Source organism: Pongo abelii, chromosome 3 (genome assembly GCF_028885655.2).
Source record: "Pongo abelii isolate AG06213 chromosome 3, NHGRI_mPonAbe1-v2.0_pri, whole genome shotgun sequence".
NCBI lineage: Eukaryota > Metazoa > Chordata > Mammalia > Primates > Hominidae > Pongo > Pongo abelii.
The window spans coordinates 186,295,127-186,315,200 of record NC_071988.2 but is presented as its reverse complement, the minus strand read 5'-3'; the positions used below and the strand labels follow the sequence as shown (position 1 = coordinate 186,315,200).

The 20,074-nt window shown below is 35.0% G+C and overlaps 1 protein-coding gene across 9 annotated transcripts in view; it reads left to right on the top strand.

Moving 5' to 3' along the window:
- The window catches only part of MARCHF1 (membrane associated ring-CH-type finger 1), an 857,900-nt gene that overhangs the window by 66,266 nt on the left and 771,560 nt on the right, over positions 1-20,074 (top strand).

Genomic DNA, 20,074 nt, shown 5'->3' with positions numbered 1-20,074 from the left:
ATTCATTGTCATGAAGCTTCTGGGATATCTGTTCTCTGTAATTTGAATTTGCTATTTCTAGAGGATTGAGAATACATGAGAATTCTTGGAAGATACGAGAGCTGATTCACCTGAGTCTGGGGTAACAAGAAAATTAATGCCATCTTCTGTTCTGGCAAAGGTAGTGCCACATATAAAAATGGACTTTTTGACATGCATAGAGAGTAATCAGTAATATGTGGTCATTATGGGTCTTCTTTGAAACTTGGGGATCAAAGGGAAGCAAAATGAAAAGAAAATTAGCCCAAATTTAAGATAAGAGAGAGAATCGTTCAAAACATTAAATAGAAAGCCATAAATCTTTCCTCCATCCCAGGAAGAACTTTATGGCATAAGTAATAAGATTAGTATCTTTATTATTTGATGCATATGCAATGTTACAACCTAATTTTTGGTCTCCATGCAAATAATTAAGTCTTATGTGAAACACACCTGACATCAATAATACTTTTGAGTAGAATAATGGGATTTCAAATTCTTCACAAATACTATCTAATTTGATTATGGAAAAAATGTTCACACAAAAAAGATAATCACCAAGATTAATAGGACTCAAGATGATATTTAGAACCATATTTTTTTCTTAGTTTCATAGCAACCAGAAACTAACTACACAGATTTCTTTTTAAATGTCTTATTGCTTTTCAGAACTTCAACACACAGTTTGGACAGATGGTCAGTGGAAAGGTTTCTTATAGAATTGTTCAGTGAATAGTAATCTTTAAGAAAATGTATTTTTCCTTAAAATTTACATAGCAGAGGCATCGTCTAATTGTATATCTCATTTTGGAACTAAACCCAGTATGTTTAACTTTAGTTACTTTCATGGTAAGTCATAAAACTAAAGAAGATGTTTCTGTAACTGAGCTTCATAGTTATTTTCCCTTTTTTTTTTTTCCCAGTATTACCCGGAAGAACAACTGAGAGTTATTTAAGAAAACCTTGGGTATTATGAGTAATAATCATCATAACAATAGATCAGTACATATCTATCTGCAATTCAGTATAGAGGACAGTTAACTAAAAAAAATACTATTTCAAGAGCACTCACCTGTTAGCATATTAAATAAACCTTAAAAAGCAACTACTTTATTTCTGGAGGCAAATTCAGCATTTAGAATGCTATTAGAATGGTTCCACTTTTTATTTTCCTTGGAATTCTTTACGATGAATTCTAAGAACATCATAAGAAGGAAAGTGTTTTTAGTGGCAAGTTGGAGCACACAATCTTAGAAGTAGGTTCTCTAAATTGAGTTTGTTTCAGTTTTTAATATTGACCCACTAATCACTAAATGGAGAAGAAAAATCAATATTTACCTTCTACTATCATTATTAGAAAAAATTCTAAACTGTGTATGATAAATTATGTTTTTATATTTTCCAGTTACCTTATTTGATCTCTCAGTTTCCTTATGAAGCTATATTTCTGTTGTTTTTCAATGATTTAAATTAAGGAGCTTTGAGTAGTGGCTTTAAGCAGCTATGTAATTTCTCCCAGAGCAAATTGTTATACACAGCAAAGGATGAAACACTGTGAAATAATAAATATTATTATTCACTGCTAGATATAAATTTCAACTTTTTGTTGAACATAAAAACACATTTTCATAAACAGAATGGTTTTAATAGTTTCTTGAATCTACACATCCTGTATAAAAATGATTTTTTTCTCCTAGTAGTTCAATAAAACTCAAATACCATTTTTCCTAATGATTTGGAAAATGATTTAAAGGGAACATTATTTTATGTGTTTGTTTCTTTGAATAAAAATGTGATTATTTCACACTGAATGCCTCCATTAAAACATCTCATGTGCCTGGGCGCGGTGGCTCATGCCTGTAATCTCAGCACTTTGGGAACACAAGGCGGGGGGATCATGAGGTCAAGAGATTCAGACCATCCTGGCCAACAAGGTGAAACCCTGTCTCTACTAAAAATAAAAAAATTAGCTGGGCGTGGTGGTGCGCGCCTGTGATCCCAGCTACTCGGTAGGCTGAGGCAGGATAATCGCTTGAACCTGGGAGGTGGAGGTTGCAGTGAGCCGAGATGGCGCCACTGCACTCCAGCCTGGCGACAGAGTGAAACTCTGTCTCAAAAAATAAATAAACATTAAAAAAAAAATAAAAAATTTTAAAAATCTCCTGTACCCCATAAATATATACACTTTCTATGTACCTACAGATTTTTTTTAAATTAAAAAAAAAAGGAACATGATTTGTTGTGAAAGACAATTCCTACATTATGTGGGCTTGGTTTCACACATCATTCTTGATAGGGGAACTCTGAGGCATCAGTAAAAGCACATGTAATGTAACTGCTATTTCTGACCTACTATTAAGTTATTAAAAAATACAGCATTACTACTACTTGGTAATTGCCTAGCAATTCCAAATCTCTAGTTTAGTCCTTTTGCCCTTAATATTTTTGGACATTAATCTTAGATTAAAATGTCTTATTCTATTGACCTTGATTCAATTCCACAACTAATTATTTGTTGGTTACTATGTTCTTGAACTGTGATAAACAGAACATAGAAATAGAAGAAAACAGAGAGGCGTGAATTGCCCCTGTACTTAGGACATTTATAATTAAAAGTAGAAGTCATCTTTCAGTGATTAATAAAAATCATGATGCCACCACAGCCACTTCTTCTAATCTAAATAATACTGCCTTGCACTCAGCACCCTGACTGAGAATGCTGTGCTAGTTGTACTAGATCTAGAGATGAGCATTTGACCAGCAATATTCCATCTGTGGTCTTGCCAGCAACTCTGGAGGGATTCACAGGAAGGGTTCTGTCAGTAGGGCATCATCATCATTGCCTCTTTCTGAAATGTGGCAGGGAGGGCAAAGCAGACATGCAGACAAAAGCAGAAAGCCACAATAACACACAGACACACATGCACACGCACACACACACACACAGGTTAGAAATTAACCAGCACTTGGGAGTTGCCTGGAGTTATAATGCTGAAGGATTCCTTTTTTTTTTTCTTTTTGGCCACATACACAAATGGTAAAAAAGACTTTATTTTTAAATATCCAGAGCAAGTAATTCTATATTTTTATACTGTTTGCATATTTAGTTATTCTTGCAGCTCAGTTTTTCTCCATACCTATCAATCATCTATCTACTCTACCTACCTACCTATCATCTATTTTTACCGATGCAAAATTTTATGTAACCCTGAGCTATATCCTCCTTTTTCTTTCTTTTTTTTTTAACTTTTATTTTAGGTTCAGGAGTACATGGGCAGGCTTGTTATTTAGGTAAACTTGTGTCACAGGGTTTTGTTGTACAGATTATTTCATCAACCAGGCACTAAGCCTTGTACTCAATAGTTATTTTTTTCTGCTTTTCTCCCTCCTCCCACCCTCCACCCTCAAGTGGGTTCGAGTATCTGTCGTTCCCCTCTTGTGTCCATGAATTCTCATCATTTAGCTCCCACTTATAAGTGAGAGTATGCATACACCCTCATTTTTCTCTAACATTATTTCTTATCCTGTGTGATCATTTTAAGAGGTTTTCAAGTTCTAATTTTTAAAAGTTTTTAATTCTATAAATTATTTTTAATTTTGATATTTTTTACAAATAGCATTTGTAATAGTCTCACACAATTAGTTGTGGTGTTCTGGAGCTTAAGTAAGCAGAGAATTGCAAGGAGTGCAAAGTGAGCTGATTTTCTAAGAAAATTATCTTACTGATGGAAAAAAAAAGGAAAATGATCTTGCTTACAGATCATAACTCCAGTGAGTGTGATTTAAAATCAATAGATCCCAACAACAATATGATTATTATCAGTTAATGATTTCTTTGTCCTAAAATCCAGAGAAGAAAATAGCAAATAGGTTATTTCCTACAAATGTTTGTTTTTAGTTCAATATAAGTGTAATTTCTAAAGTAATGTTTGCCGATATGTCTCACATTCAATGCTAGGTTTTAATGAAATATCAAGACCCTCTGAATTATGTACAAATCATAAATATTGTGATTTTTTTTCCTAATTAGAATGAAATATATCACATCAAGTTTAGTGGTTTTTGAAAGAATGCTTGATCTCATGGCTCTGGGTAAAAAGGCAAATTTTCTAGTTTTTCATTCCAGCCTCTTCCATACACTGGTCTATATTCATTAGTGTATAGTTATGCCGTCTGGCAGATATGAAAGACTCAGTGCAACTATAAGACAACTTTAAGATTTGACGTGTTTAGTAGGCTCGAGGGGTAAATCATGTGAATGAAGACACATGATTTGAAAGCATTTACAGCACTACAGTTTTGAAGACTTAAACATTAAGCTCATATTCTTCTGGAAAGGAGGCAAAATAGGGGACTACAGCCATCTTATGGCTTACCTGGTCTTGTTACATTGTACAACTTGCATTATATTTTTGTTTAATTTTGTTGTGCCTGTACTCTGTCTCCTGACTAATTGTAACACAAATTTAAGGCAGAAATTATTCCTTAAATTTATCTGTATCTTTAGCATTTGGCCCAGTCTCTTATGTAGAGGGTGACAGTCCACAAGAGGAGCATTTTTGTTGTTGTTGAATTATTCGTAATTGGGATCTCTGTTCTTTGGCATGGCAAAAATGAAATGGCATTGAATTCAGGATTTCTCTTCCTTTTGCCCGGGGGGCTGGGGTGTGAGAGGTAAGCTGAGATAGCACAAGAATTACACAGGGTTGGGAAGAGACGAGCTTTGGATTTTACTTGCCACTGGCCACATCTCCGCCTATCAGCTATTGACACATCCATTGTTTTATTTCAGCCTCAGAAGAGTAAACAGGTTGCTGCTGTTTGGTCCTTCATTCTTGTGCTCAGAGTTCCATCAGCTCCATCCTCTTAAATGCATCAGAAATAATTTGGCTACTCCCTTACTATGCTAGGCTGTAAGAAACTCTGTAAAGCTTTGTAGGTAAATACTGAGGTTTTCCAAATTCCTTAGCACAAGTCTGTTTTCCCCTATTCTTTAGATTTATATAGTATCTGAGGGTCCTGTCCTTTGTACAGAAAATCTGTATCTAGTTGGGCAAGAAATGAGGAGTGGATGGCAAGGAAGTGTAGTTTCGGCATCTCCTGTGTTCCCCCTAATCTTAGATCTTTTGTTCAAGCAAGAGTTGTATTTTTCCAGGCCTAGTGTTAAAGGTTTAAAAGTAAATTTTAACTTTATATAGCTAAAAAATGAGAAGGAAATCATTACAGGCTAGAGGGCCATAGTGTAGGAAATATAGAAAATATGCATGTAATATTTCCAAATACATACTTAAGCATTTAGAATGAAATATGTAAGGAATAGATGTCATTGATGATGACTAGTTTATGGCATGTTGAATATCTACCTTTTAATTAATATCTTTTGTATAAGAGGCTAAATTTATATCGTCTTTTTGATTTATTAATTATGGGCTCTCTTTTCCAGATCGGTGATAAATAAACACAAAAGAGCCAGTTTTTTAAAAATTTGCAACCTTTCTGTATGTGTACTGAATCACATTAGGACTCTCATTTATCTTTTCTCCATCTTGTTTATCTTAGTTTTAGAAGGAATATCTTGCCTTTTGTTACAGCAGACATAGATTATGATCTAAGATCAAGGAATTTCAGAGGAGGACCTAGGAGGTAGCCTGAACTCACATGACTACTAATAATTTTTTGAAACAAATCATTTTACTGCAGTGAGGAAAAAATGATTTGAAGTTGAATTTTGAGCAAGAGGTTGATGATTATGATATGGCAAATATAGGGAAGAGTTTAGCAATAACAAAACAAGCCTTGACTTGTTTCTAACTTGGAGTGTGACCTTGATAGAAATGAGGTTGGTTGATTTTAGTGGCTATTTTCTCAAGATTTCATAGAATTATATAATTCTAGTAAAAGGTAAAGAATTTCAGTGAAGAAAAATGCTATCGCTATTGATAAGTTGACTTACTTTTTAATGATTATAACTTTCCTGACATGTTAAGGAAAGGTGAACAAATCTGTGAACTATCATCCTCGAGAATGAGAGGTTTCCTGACAATGACAAATTCTGGGGAATTAACATTCCTAGCTATTTTTTTTTTCATTTTATTCACAGATTTATTTCATGTATAAAGACAATATAATTTCACTTTAGCTATTTGTAAATAAGACATATGTGCATTAGTGAGAATTATTCGTAACAATCAGTTATAACATCTTAAAAGTTCAAGGTATTATCAATTATTTGAAGAGACTTTATTATTTAACATGCTGCGGTACTATTCTTTTGTGTGACTTTTCCCTTTAATTTTTAGTTGACATATAATAATTTTACATATTTTGGGGACACAGAGTGGTATGTCAATACATGGGTACAATGTGTAATGATCAAATCAAGCTAATTAGCATATTCTTCACCTGGAACATTTGTCATTTCTTTATGTTGTGATCATTCAAAATCTTCTAGCTTTTTGAAAATACTATGTGTTATAAAATTCTAGCTGCATGTGTAAAATATGCAGAAGTTTTCACTATTAGTCGTTGGTAAGTAAAAATATTAAATGTAGTCTTTACAAAATAAATACTTCAAATAAATATTTTATTTTTTTTAAAAAAAACACCAATTTACCAATCTTTGAAGAAAAGAATACTTACAAAAACTTAAGAGTTTTAGAATGAGACAATGCCTCACTCTCAGTCTCCTCATTTGGTCATGCTGTTAATTAGGACTCCGGTGTTCTGATTTCTAAAATAGCACTTTGCTGATTACATAATTCACTCCAGTTCATCTTTTGATTCTCTCCTGCATCTAATCTTTTACCCCACTCCTACTTCTTTAGAAGTTAGATTTAAGCTTAAATGCCCTTTATCTTGAACTCACTACTCAACAGTTAATCTTTCTCAAAATATTCTGCACTTTTATTTTATAGTACTTAGTAATTTGTAATTTCATATCTATATGTATGTTGCATTTATTTGGTTAGCATTTGTCTTTACAACTAGGATGCAATCCATTATAGGGTGGGGATTTTGCCGTTTTAGGGGTCACTCTCCCATTCACAGTACTAGTATGGTGTCTGACACATGGTACAATGCGTTTATTTGCAATGAGTAAATAAAGGTGTGACTAGATGACTGAGTGGGTCCAGTATGGCCAAAGCAATGTGTTTGTGGTTTTTACAAATGATGTCAGAAACTTAGACTATGCCTTGCTCATGAATTTATTTGGTGAAAACATTCAGATTCATCAAATATCTGAAAATCTAAAAGCAATTGTTCTAAAAAATAAAACTTGAATGGTTTATTTACTATACTTCCCTTCCTTCTTCCCACAAACAATAAGACAAAACAAACAAACGTAAAACCTTCTGTGGACCCTGTAGTGAAAAACACAGCCCTGGTATTTATGGGCATTTATAAAACTGTAGCATGTGAACACAATGGATACATCGGTAATGCAAAATTTTCATGTAAATATTTAAGTTACCAGAAAGCATTCAGAGGTTAAGGATCAAAGGTGTTTTCAGTGTCATTTGGGGAAATAGCTTATTTCTTGTTACATGTCCTGCCACAATCTATTTCAAAATAAGATATTTCTGCCAGAGCAACTCAACACTTGAAATTCAGGCTAGGTACCTCTAAGAATGTATATACTGTACATTCTTAGAAATTATCATTAAAGAATTCTGTGCCAGATCTGACCACTGCTGTAGTGCTATATTCTGACTCTAAATAGTTTCAAAATGAGTGCAAATATGAAGGAGTGGGAGGGAAATACACCAGGGGCTGTACATGACATCTCATTTATTGCAAAATGCACTTGTAGTGAATGTAAAAGCTCTTAGCTTACTAGTTAGTAATATCCAGTTTACATTATTGGATTGATTTGCTTCTTTAGCATTTAATAGACTGTTGCTAGAGGCCTCACAGTTTGCATTTTCCCCCTGTAACTTGTTCTGTGTTCATGGATTATCTTCAGGGACATATATACTTGTTTTTCTCCCTTTGGTTATAGCTAATCATGTAACATAGTTTCTGGCATCTCTTTGGCAATCTCCTGCTTATGATCTTAATTGCAAGCTTCTATACTATTTCGTGGCTTACAATCTTCCAATCTTTAAGGATTAATTTATAATTTGATTGTTTTCAAGAATGTGTTTTAGAAAGAAATAGCTTGCAGGAGTCTGCTTGGAAGGGATTGCATGGAGTATCAGCTTGATACCTTAAATGCATGCGGTGAATAGGGATAGGAAAGCTTTTATTTGGATTCATCATTCGGGGTGTTGATTACCCAATAATGCCCATAGGGGCTATAACTTTTCTCTTTCCTAATAGCAAATAAGAAAATAAAATGTCTCTTTATTTTGTTTCTCATGAAGTTTCACTTAAGATCCCTGAGCTGAAAGGTGTGTGTACGTGTGTTTGTGTGTGCACACATGTGTGTATGTGTTGGTGGGGAGGCGATGGGGGGATTGGGGTGTGTGGGTGCAGTGGCTGTGGTAGGAAAGGTGTGGTTGAATAAGTTAAACCCCATGAGCTATATGACTAGTTAATATTAGTCCTTACAAAGTGACACAATAATGGCATGAGTATAATTTCATATAGAAATGAATGGTAATTTATTAAGTATTTACTCTGTGCCAGGCACAATGATAGTCTATGCACACAATCTCATTCATTCCTCATTTAATCCTGTGAAGTATCAAAGACAAGGAGGAGGAAACTAAGCTCCGAAAAGTTAAATCACTTGTCCAAGCTGGTCCAATAGTTTCGCTTCCTTTCCTTTTGGTGCTTTTGCTAAGTGTTCTTCCCCACCACAAATGAGTTTTTCATTTCTTGAAAGGGAAATATGCACTCTTATGAGAAAAATCATGTCTCTTGCCTTTATTGCACTGGAATAAATCATAAAGTTTGGTCACAAATTACAAATCTGAAAGAAGCCTTTCATGTTCCATGGGTCATAAGATTGGAAGAAGGAAAACAAAACTGAGCTGAGTAGCAGAAACTGTGGATGTTCACATATTTGCATGACTTATTCCAAACTAGAGGGAAACCGTGAACCATCCCAAGGAGCAGAAATAAAATTACAGACCCCAGTGTGAGCCTGTGGAAGTAATGGTGTCCAGCCACTCCAGAAAGATGAACATCTATTAGTGATTTTTAAATATCTATTTTGGAAGCCTTATAATTGTGAACATGAAAATATACTTGTAATTATGTCTATCTGAACTCCATCGTCCTGCAGATAGAGTTTATTCTTTCTTCAGGCTTTAATAGCATGTGACATAGAATATCTTTTTTTTTTTTTTTTTGAGACAGTCTCTCACTCTGTCACCCAGGCTGGAGTGCAGTGACATGATCTCAATTCACTGTAACCTCCACCTCCCGGGTTCAAGTGATTCTCATGCCTCAGTCTCCTGAGTAGCTGGGATTACAGGTGTGGGCCACCATGCCCAGCTAATTTTTGTAGAGATGGGGTTTTGCCATGTTTGCCAGGTTTATCTTGAACTTCTGGCCTCAAGTTATCCACCTACCTCAGCCTCACAACATGCTGGGATTACAGGTGTTAGCCACAGTGCCCAACTCAAATTATTCTTTATAATATAATTTACAAACATTTTAAAAGTGTTATTAGACGTTTTTCCCAGGCTTATGTTCTGTAACTAAAATTCTCAACCTTTCTCAACCTTTTCGTCACGACCCCGGGGTTAGTAAAGATTACCGTTTTCTTAAAAAAGAGGTTTGGAAAATTAAAATTTGTTTTAAGATTTTTAAACTACTAAATTATGTTCTTAAATCAAGACATGTTAAAATTCCAATATACCACTTATAAATTTTACTTGTCATGTGTTGGAACAATGGAACAATGTATTTATGTAGAAGTGTTTAATGAATCAGGTATAAAAGACAATAGCCCATAAGAAGCCCAATGTTTTGGGGTTCCCAGAGGGTCTTTGATAAGCTCTTTAGAAAGGGAGAAGAGGAGTTTTCCATTCTGCAGTGCTCAATTGGAAGCATCATCAGTCTCAATTATATATGTGACTTGAGGCTGGATTTGCCATCACTACTTTCCACAAGAGCCATTTAGGTTCTGAATGCCCCATTGGTCAAACAGGATGTGCTCCTGCATATGTCAGCAATATGTCTCCTAATTCAGAGACTGATACGTCCATACTCCTCTCCTGGACTAACCTGTCCTCAGTGCCCTCTGCTCTTATCTCCTCCACAGTCCTAGCCAGTCATTTGTCTTCTCTCTTAGGGGACCCTCTGTCTTTCCCCCTTCTTCATGGCATTCCTCTGGCAATTAACTTTTCTCTTCCATACTTTACTTTGATTCCTCTGTCAAAGTCAGCCAAATTCGTGACCATTTCCAGCATTCAATCCTTTTAGAATGGTTTTCCATCCACTTTGATACACTCTCATTCCATTTGCTGTATATGATATGAACCAATGACATTCTTTTTTATTTTTCTGTCAGTTTTATTTTTTGACACTTTATCTGCTCACTCCCTAAATGTATGAATTCAATAAATTTCTGACCTTGGCCTTTTTTATTGATTCAGCATTTTCTTCTTGGGTAATTTTGCCCACTCCCAAGGTTTAGCTAACAGTTTTGTGCTCATGATTCCCTAATGTACAAACCCAGCCCTATCTGCTCTCCTGAGTACCATAGTGAACTCTTTTTCTATTTGGTTGACATTTTAACTTCTTTTTCTTCCTGTAAAATTCAGTGTGTTTAGATCCAGACCTGCCTTCTTAAGACAGCCTTACAATTAGCCCGTGTTCCTTGTGTAAACTGATGGCTTCTTTAACCCAGGTTAGAAAACAAATAGGTAGGACCTGATTTCATTTTCTTCATTTGTGAATTCCTAGCAATTATATCTTAAAAACAGTTTATTTTTCCATCTCTACCTTTCAGTTTCTACTTAGCCATTCCATAGCTTCTGCTATCATATCTGGTACTCCAATCTCTAATGCATTTTCTCCTTTAGAATTTTTTCACCTGGTCATGGTACCTATTACTCCTCCGTAAAACTTAAATGTCTCTTGTTTTCACCATATTAAATATATTAATTATGCATAAGGGCACTTTAAGATCTGGTGTTATCTTAATTTATAGTGTCTTTAAAAAAAATAGCATCTTTCTGAAGATCCTATGCTAGGCAACCTAAACGTGCTGTGTGTTTGTGTTTCTGTGTTTCAGCGTTTTCGTCTCTTCCCCCATCTACTTAGATCTTCCTTATCCTGTAATGATCAGTTTAAGTGTTACCTCCTTTTTTGGTGCCACCCTGAATGAGACTGGGCAAATGGGTAAATTCTCCCTCTTTACCATTTGCATGTATTTGGTGCATTGACGTACTTGTTGCATTCAAACTAGTATCACTTGGGAGGCTGAGGCGAACAGATCGCTTTAGCTCAGGCATTCCAAACCAGCCTGGACAACATGGCACAACCCCATCTCTAGATAAAATACAAAAATTAGCTGAATGTAGTGGCACACACATGTAGGCCCAGCTAGTCAGAGGGTGAGGTGGGAGAATTGCTTGAGCCCAGGAGGTCGTGGCTTCAGTGAGCTGAGATCACTCCCCTATAGCGTGGGTGACAGAGTGAGACCATCTAAAACAAACAAACAAACAACTAACTAGTATTACTGTTGATTTCATGCATGTCTTCCTTCATCAGTTGCAAAATATGAATTCAAGGGTAGAAATTGTTCAAAACGTTGGAAAGGGCCTATGGGGGAGATTTAGGGTACAGTTTTGGAATTTTATGTTATATTGAGATAGTCATGGCTAGATCGGAAACCTAGGCATAGGCATAGGTTTTAGGATCTATGGGTATCTTAAAAGCTCACTGTGGCCAGAAATAAACTCCCATACGTATATACCAATTGGCTCTAGTCAGCCACGTGTATGATTTATTGTCTGAGAAATTGCTTCAGCTAAGAAGCAATTGTGGCAGAGAGCTAAGAGTGGTCATTAGTCTCGGCCATAATGACGATAATGATGTTCTACAGTGATGGAAATAGGGAGGAAGGAGAGGAAGAGACTTTAGAATTGAATTGAGTGCCTATTGTTTTAGAAGTGTTCTGGTTCTAGAAAAGGTTTAGATGTCTTAAATTTTGACTTTGGTTACTGTTATTTACAGGTTCCAGGGCTCTATGTGGGGTTTATATTTGTTTGATTCATGTAATTTTCTTCTAACTGAACTCATTTGCTAATAGAATTCTGCTAGATAATTAGGGAATTCTACCGCAAATTGAAATATTTCATATGGTACAAGTATCCTTAGGTTTTAAAAATGTAATTTAATTTATAGAAAAGAATCCATAATCATGCTTACCTTTGTTTTAGAAAACTAAGTAACATAAAAGTTACCTGTTTTTATATTAGTGCCACCTCTCTATTTTCCTCTGTAATAGTTGAATATACCATTGCATATTCAACTATTCAGAACCCAGTCAGAACCCACTCCATTCAACCGTTGACTGACTTTAGAACATCATGGAACATAGGTTGAAACAATATTGATGGTCTGTGTCATTTCAGTTTCACCAAATGGAATAACTCTCCTCTGTGCAGATAAGGTCTGTGCAACTTCAACTGGATTGCATTGGCCAAATTTGTCAGATTTAATTTGGTGGGCAAAAATCCAACTTCCTTAACCTTCAAAAATTATGCCTTGTGTACTTTTGATTACTTGATTCATTTTCCTTAAATGAATCAAATACCCCATTTCAAGAATAAAGGCAATCTCTCAATTTCCATCTTATTCTTAAAGGCCTGCTGCTTTTGGATTCAATGATTTCCTTCCATTACAGTATTTCTAAGATTTCCATTTAATGTGTCAAAGTTGTCAGGAGTTTTAGTGCTAGGGTTTTTTTTTTCTTCCATTGAAACACAGATTTTTAGAACTACAAATTATTGTGGACATTTAAGAGATTAAGTCTAGGAGGCTGTTTTAATGGAGAGAAGAAAGCTCTAATGGAAGGAACATAATACTACCTCCTTGCACAAAGCCCAGAACATAGTGGGCACCTGATAAATACTTGTCAGATGAATAAGAGCTTAATGTTTTCTAAAATTTTAATTTTGAGCAAGTATTTGATTAGTATGTGTATGTGAGGAGAATATGTTTTGAGATAGTATGACTGTATCCTTCAAAATGTATTTTGTTTAAAATATAATGATTTTTAAAGAAAATACACTGGAAACTACTTTTTATACACCTCTAGTTTTTTTAGACCTTTTTTTGTCCTGAAAAATAATTAATCATACTACCCTGTAGAGTACACATGAAAAGGAAGTGAATTATCTTCTATTTATCACTTGATTCCCTCTAACGATATCAGAGTACCTCACTTTGCATCAATCTTTGTGTTAGATTAACTTGTAGAATAATAAAATATAACCTTCTTTCTAGAGACACTCTCAGAAGAGCAATTCTTTCCAATAACCAGAGTGCCATTTGTCCATGGAAGCAGTATATATTATCCATAACCTTAGAGTTATACTAAAAGAAAACCTTTTTTTAATCTCTGGTAGGAGTTGAGTGTAGTCTTGTAGAAAACAAATTTGAAAGTCCCATAGAAAGACCAACTCTTGATATTAAAAAGATAACTGTAAATCCATGGAAAGGTATTGCATCATATTATGTGATGCAAAATATGAAAATTGTTTAAAATATATAAAAGGGAATTGTCCACATTCTGGGCTATAAATTAGGTTGTAATGGGTTACTTTAAATGGATATTCCCTGCTCAGACTTTGTAGAAGGTATCTGTTACACAAAGATTTTAGACCATAGGGTTTTTTTGTTGTAACCTACATCCCAGGAAGAGAAGTGCTACTTAAAGTTAATTAATTTGTTCAATATATTTATTCTCTTTTTAGCATTGTAGAACAGTTATGCAGGAGCCTTTATTTTAATCTATTTTAGTTTTGAAAACTCTTTTTATGTACTTGTTCCACATTTGAATTTGCTATAAAAATACTATTTAGTAGTGGGCAGTTTTTAAAGAAAAAGTACATTTCTGCTGAAATATCCAAATGCTTTTACTTATGAGTAAAAATTGCAATTAAGCTCAGGGTCTTTTAAAACTCTATTTGGGTCTTGTGTTTTTGTTTTTTTCTCTTTCACCCTGAACATTTGGTATTGTGTTAAGATATATAACTAGATTAGATAGGTGTGGATTAAGCTCTGACTTGTCTTATGAAGTTATATCAGATTAAAAAATCATAAGGTTTTAAATTGAGGAGATTCATGATATCTATTTAATACTTAAGTAAGTCTACTTCAGGTAAATTGAGCCTCATGGCTTTTACATTTGTTGACTTTCTTCTGCCCCTTACCTTCCAACTTTTAAAACACTTGATTTTTGAATAGTTTTAAATTTAGATTTATAGAAAAATTGCAATGGTAGTACAATTCCCGTGTTGTATTCATTCACTCATAACCATGGTATATTTATCAAAACTAAGACACCATTAATTTTTGCTGCATTACTACTACTTAAACTGCAGGCTTTTGTTCATAGTTCACTACTTTTTTCACTAACACCCTTTTTCTAATCCACAATCCCACCTAGAATATTATGCCATGTCTAGTCATCATTTTCCTTAGTTTCCTCTGGTTTGTGAATTTCTCACTCTTTCCTTGCTTTTCACAACCTTTACAGCTTTGAGGAGTACTGATCAGCTATTCATAGCACGTCTCCCATTTTGGGTTTGCCTGATTTTTTCCTCATGATTAGGCAAGGAAGAATATTAGAGACTGACTTGCCCTTCTCATAGCCTCACATCAGGGGTCCATGCTCTCAACATGACTTATTGCCAATAAGGTTAATCTCAATCACCTAGACAGTGTACTGTTTGCCAGATTTCTCCACTATGAAGTTGCCTTTCTCAGACCTTCTCATACTCTATTCTTTGAAAATGAGTCATTAAGTCCTGCTGACCACGCAAGGCTCCACCTCCATTTTTAATGACTTAGGAAATATGTGGATAAATTTTTCTTACTGTTTGCATTGAGAATTTTAATAGTACCTACCATTTTTACATGCTTTCTATAGTCAATCCACTGTACTAAACATGATATATCAATCATTTTTCTTAATACTATAAATCTATGAGATAGAAATTATTATTTTATTTTAAAGATACAGAAACTGTGTCAGAGATTAAGCAACTTGACCATTGTCACACAGAGCAAGGGCATGAATCCAAGTCTGCTGGGTGCTAGAGCACTTGCTTTTAGCTATTAGGCTCTATCACCTCCTTGATAGACATCCCAAACCTTATCAAATTTGGTGGTGAGAAATTTTCACATACTCTTTTTCCTGGCTTCTTGGTTCCATCTTAATTAAAAGGTGCATGTTTGGGCCATGAACATATGTAACCTGAAAATTCACCTTTTCTAGAAACCATATTACAAGTGATGTGCATTCATATATAAGGTAGATGTGGGATCTAAGGATGATAGAGTAACTATGTACAAGGGCATCAATATTAAATTAAAGAGTTTGGGCCAGACATGGTGTCTCACATCTGTAATCCTAGAACTTTGGGAGGCCAAGGCGGGCAGATTACTTGAGGTCAGGAGTTCAAGACCAGCCTGGCCAACATGGTGAAACACTGTCTCTACTAAAAATATAAAAATTAGCTGGGCATGGTGGGATCTGCCTGTAATCCCACCTACTCGGGAAGCTGAGGCAGAAGAATTGCTTGAACCCGGGAGGTGGAGGTTGCAGTGAGTCAAGATCATGCCACCACACTCCAGCCTGGATGACAGAGCGAGACTCACTCTCCAGAAAAATTAATTAATTAAATAAGTTGAGCACTTCTAACAGTTAAAACTTCTTTGATTATCAATGGAATAATTATCCCATGAGTTAAAAAAATCAACAGCTATGACAGATGTAGGAGAAATATGACTCACCTTCACAAAGCCAATGGCCCTCAGCCTGTTGGGTGAACTAACATATGATTGTTTGATTGATTTGGTGACACTGGTTTTGAGCCATAGAAAAAATAAACTAGTGTTATTACTACTTTTTAAGTTAAGGTAAAATTTTTTTTATTTGAAAATTTCAAAATTATTCTTGAGACAATTATTGAGAATCTATACAGAAACAAGGCTGGGAATTTCCGTTTAAGAGATTCCCATTTTGTTTTGAAATGCCAGACAAATTTCTCTTCTTTAATTGATGGTTTGTGTGTGTGTGTATTATTGTTGTTTTTACTTTTAGATTCACCATTAATTCCTCTTTATACTCTCATACTCTATGTACTAAATTAACAAGTCTTATTAGTATAACTAACTCTCAAGCATAACCGCCTTCCTTCACCCCTCTTGCTTTAGTTTAGGTTATCTTCTTCCATTTCTTTAACAAATGCAGCAGTTTACCTGGTCTTCTTACTTTTATTCTTTTTCTCTTTTCTCCTATGAGAAATACCATCATGATGTGACATTTATGTTTACAAATTCCAGTGCCATCTCATATGCAGAATTGAGAGGCAAAGATATATGCCCAAGTTGCTTAAAGATTTGAAGCCTATTTAATAGTTCTACTTTAATTGCAGGCATTGCCCTCCTGAATATTATACTCCCACATTAAACTTACTTTAGTTCAAGCAGAATCTTGTGATTTAATTCTTCCATGACTTTTCACATATGATTTCCTTGTGGGAAATGGCTTACTTCTGTAGTCAGAGTGTATGTTGTGTGTGTGTGTGTGTTTTTGTGTGTATGTGTGTGTGTTTTGAAGTTTAGAACACATCACCCCAAAATGTATCACTTCAGTGTAAGAATTATTTTGAGCTAAAAGCCCTTGAAAAACAGCAGATGCAAGAAGGGCATTCTAATCTCCCCCTTTCTTTCTGAAAACAGGAGATAAAAACTCCCATGTGAAAGATACCCTTCCTGTGCCAGGAGAAAAACATTATTCTACAGGGAGTCATAGCCAAGAGAATTGTACACAAACAGATTTTGTTAAGAAGATTCTTATCTTCCTTTATTCTCTCCCATAGTTTAGTTATTTTTCTACAATTGCGTCTCTTTGTTCAACCTAGTATAAAGCACATTTAGGTTTTGCCAATTCTTTGGATATTTATTTCCTTATGAGGTCTCCCATGTTATGTAAAACTTACGTAAATGTGTGTGTGTGTTTCTCCTATTAATCTACCTATGCCAAATTAATTCTCAGGCCCAGCCAGAGACCCTAGGTAGAAGTAAAGTTGCATCCATTAAAATACTGGTAAGTTTGGAGAACCATTTTCTTTTAACTAGACTGAGGTTTCATGTCCTCTGTATGGTCACAATAGGGTATATTTAAGAAGTGACACCTATAAATAGATTACAATATATTGCAATTACTTATAGTCATTAATGCCTTCCCTACTTGTTTGTAATTTTTTGAGGCCAAGAAGCATTGCAATATTTTATTTATATTCACAGTTTCTAAGACAGTGCTGTGCATGTTAAGTAAAAGTTCAATAAACATTTAATTATAATGTATAATATGTGCAATGTTTATATCTTAATTGACGATATGAATATGGCAAAAATATTCTTGATTGACAAGATTTCATAGAGGCAGGAGAAAAAGAAAATGGTTGTAAAGGAGTGAAAGAGAGAAACATAGAAAACGTTAGGAAGCAGTTGGTTTTTGCAGCATGTGAAAAAGTATATTCCAGAGTTGGGATAGCAAATAGGTTTTACTTGTAGCATAAACTCCAGTCCGTTGGTGTGGCTGGAGCTATGTGTGAAAAGTCCTTGAATCCATGGCTGGACTCAGAAGGAAAGAGAGATATAATTGATTTGTGTATTATTCAGGGTTCTCTAGAGATATAAGATAAATGTATATTTGAAGGGGAGTTTATTAAGGGGTATTGACTCACATGATTACAAGGTGAAGTGCCACAGTGGGCTGTCTGCAAGCTGAGGAGCAAGAAAGCCAGTCCGAGTCCCAAAACCTCAAATTAGGGAAGCCGAGAGTGCAGCCTTCAGTCTGTGGCTGAAGGCCTAAGGGTCCCTGGCAAACCACTGGTGTGTAAGTCCAAGAGTCCAAAAGCTGAAGAAATTGGAGTCCGATGTCAAGGGCAGGAGGTATACAGTGTAGGAGAAAAATGAAGCTTGGAAGACTCAGCAAGTTTGCTCTTTCCACCTTCCTCTGCCTGCTTTATTCTAGCCTCACTGGCAGCTGATTAGATGGTGACCACCCAGATTGAGGGTGGGTCTGCCTCTCCCAGTCCACTGACTGAAATGTTAATCTCCTTTGGCAGCACTCTCGCAGACACACCCAGGAATGAAACTTTGCATCCTTCAATCCAATCAAGTTGACACTCAGTATTAACTACCACAATTTGTAATGCTGCATAGGCACAGGGCAGAGGAACTAATGCATGGGAGCCATCATGCCTATAGGCATAGCACATGTAGTCTTTTTATTTTATAACAGAGTCACTCAATTCTATGTGCTAGCAATTTTAAGTGTATATACTAGCTATTGCGATTCTTAATCAGAAAAAAATCTAAATTTATTACATGCATAGTAGTTACTTGTTAGTACAGACTTTCTCAGTCAATGAACACTAAAATATCATTGTATTAAAAGAAAAACTTTAGACAAATTACATTTAGCAGAGTTTATTTGAGCAAGAATGATTCATGAATCAGGCTGTACTCCGAGCCAGGAGAGCTTTAGAGAGTTTTATCCAGCAACATGGGGAGGCAGTATTTATCGATAGAAAAAGAGAGTGTTGTACAGAAACAGCTTAATTTGTTATAGCCTGGCATTTGCCTTATTTGGGAATGGGTTTGTGAGGCATCTGCCTTATACAGAGATGGTCTGAATAGCTGGCAACTTGTGATTGACTGAAGCTTGGCTGCTTGTGATTGGCTGACACTCTGCTATTTGTTACAAAAATATACACTTAGGTTGCAGGGATTTTTTTTTCCCACATACTAAGTTAGGTTGCAGTTTGCTGTGCAGAAATTCAAGATATAGGCTATGCAGGAATTCAAGTTTTAGGCTAAATTTAATTTAACAATTACTATTATATAGAAATGTATGATTTTGTTTTTCATGTTCAAATAATTTCTTATACTCAGAAACAATAAAAATAATTGGTAAGAAGAGCAGGAAGACACTTCATGAACCAATGTGACTTTCATGGGTGTTGTTAAAGAAAAATGAGTGGAGAGTCAAATGATTGGTTAGAAGAAGGAAGTGGTATATAGTATCCTGAAATTTATAGCATTAGTAGAAGATTCTAGGGAGGAATCACATTGATATACCAACCTGTAGGGAAGGCAATCTTGTCAAGGAAATTTTAAATAATTACAAAATTCACATAATCTTGATTTTATGATTTAACAACATATATTAAAATAAAAGTCAGTTACTAATATTAATGTGAATTTATGGCTACTGTTTTTCATTGATTGTAAGATGCACTTATTTTATACATTTTAACATTTCTGGAATTGATATGCAATTTGCAGATGGTGGTAAATTATGTTTGCTATTGTCCAGGTGGTTGTTGAGATACTATGTATTGCATTCACATGAATAGATTTTGTTGTTAATCCTTGTGGCGTGACAGTAAACCTGCAACACTATGGTAGTTCTGTAAACAAACCATGTGAAAACCATGGAAGGGGGACTATGATTTTTACATGTAATCTGAAAACTGTTTATTAACATCTGTGAGATCAAGAAAGCATCAGCCTCAAAACCTGCAGTGTAGGTATGAGAAGCTTGGAGTCAATAGTAGAACTCTCTTTTAAGAAATGCTGCTTCACCAATTTGCTTGGTGGCCTGGAAGAAAATTCTGTATGAAAAAAACCACATAACCATTTATCACTTTGAATTGCAAAGTGTTTCATAGAAGTTAGACTTTAATTATGAAAAACGTTTTAGCAATACACTTAATCTATTTTGCATAAATTTTTCAAGACGGTAAAAATCTATGTATAAATAAATCTAAAAGAGCCCTTTTTATAGATATAAGTGTTCTAAGTGGTAAGAAATCACAGTGTCAAAGTTTTAAATAGCAAATGTGTTGTTTTC